Consider the following 1,805-nt stretch of genomic DNA (forward strand, 5'->3'; position numbering starts at 1 on the left):
CTCCGAAGTGCCGGAGGAATTGGGTGAATTGAGCCCGGCAAATGGCCAGCTGTCGTTTTGTGCCTGCAGCCCGAAAACTTTAACTTTGTCTGTCGCGGAAGTCCGGACCGAGAAAAATCCAAACGGTTTTGACCGGACCGAGTTCCAGACCGATGCAGTCAAATTTGGAATTCAGACCCATTCAGTGCCACTTGTAGTTTTTCCGCAGTGAGGTTGGCGGGGTACCCGGAGATATATGGGAACACGATTTTTAGAACAAAATGGCGGCGCGGGACCGTTCTGAAAGGCATCCGAAAAACGGTTCCACGGGCATAGCACTTTAATGACAGGTATGAGTGCATGCCGGAGAGCTCTTGGAAGTCGAATTTTTGACACTTTGTCAATTTTTTGACAGATTTGACAAACTCTTTCTGTCTGTTCTAAGAGTCAGTCAGAGACTTGTGCGGCGGTCTTTTGACACTATTGGAGGGCGGGCAAACCCCACGTTGACTCCGGCCGTCCCTCCACAGGCGCTCGTGTCCAAAATGAAGGCGAGAGACGCGAGTGGCCTGGTTCCCTTGGGTGTTGCCAAGAAGGCTGCGGGCTGACCGTTGCCTGAGCACTCCCTAAAGCCTCTTGTGATGAGAGCAGACCTCGCCTGCCGCACGACCGGCTCTGGGAGTCGTTGGGCCGCTATTTGTGAATAGTCTGGTCCTCCTCTGCCACCCGGACAAGCGCGATGGCTCTGCCGCCCTGCGGTGCTCGTCACCCAGGTTTGGGGAACACGATACTCGTAACAAAAATAAAAGGCGGCTCGGGACCTGCAGGCGAAAGGGGTCCCGTGGTGCTAAGCACGTCGACTTCGGGTCTCGGTGCAAGCCGGAGAGCTCACGGAAGTCTAAAGTTTTCGGCACGTGGTCGAATCTTTTCAAAGGCTTACCCGGCTCTTTCCGTCCATTCTGAGAGTAAGTCAGAGGCCGGTGCGGAGGTCTCTTGACAATCGGAGGGGGTGGTGGCCCTCCGCAGGCGCTCGTGTCGAAAATGAAGGCGAGAGACGCGAGTGGCCTGGTTCCCCTGGGTGTTGCCAGGAAGGCTGCGGGCTGACCCTTGCCTGAGCACTCCCTAAAGCCTCTTGTGATGAGAGCAGACCTCGCGCGCCGCACGACCGGCTCTGGGAGTCGTTGGGCCGCTATCTGTGAATAGTCTGGTCCTCCTCTGCCACCCGGCCAAGTGCGATGGCTCTGCCGCCCTGCGGTGCTCGTCACGCAGGTATGGGGCACACGATGCTCGTAACAGCAAATAAAGGCGGCTCGGGACCTGCAGGCGAAAGGGGTCCCGTGGTGCTTAGCACGTCGACTTCGGGTCTCGGTGCAAGCCGGAGAGCTCACGGAAGTCTAAAGTTTTCGGCACGTGGTCGAATCTTTTGAAAGGCTTACCCGGCTCTTTCCGTCCATTCTGAGAGTCAGTCAGAGGCCGGTGCGGCGGTCTATTGACGACCGGAGGCTCCCATGGGTGTTGCGATGAGGGTGGAGGGCACAGAACCTTGCCTTAGCACTCCCTAATAAAGCCTCTTGTGAAGAGAGCAGACCTCGCGCGCCGCACGACCGGCTCTGGGAGTCGTTGTGGCCGCTATCTGTGAATAGTCGGGTCCTCCTCTGCCACCCGGCCAAGTGCGATGGCTCTGCCGCCCTGCGGTGCTCGTCACGCAGGTATGGGGCACACGATGCTCGTAACAGCAAATAAAGGCGGCTCGGGACCTGCAGGCGAAAGGGGTCCCGTGGTGCTTCGCACGTCGACTTCGGGTCTCGGTGCAAGCCGGAGAGCTC

This window comes from Chiloscyllium punctatum, unplaced genomic scaffold (genome assembly GCF_047496795.1).
Source record: "Chiloscyllium punctatum isolate Juve2018m unplaced genomic scaffold, sChiPun1.3 scaffold_534, whole genome shotgun sequence".
Taxonomy (NCBI): Eukaryota; Metazoa; Chordata; class Chondrichthyes; order Orectolobiformes; family Hemiscylliidae; genus Chiloscyllium; species Chiloscyllium punctatum.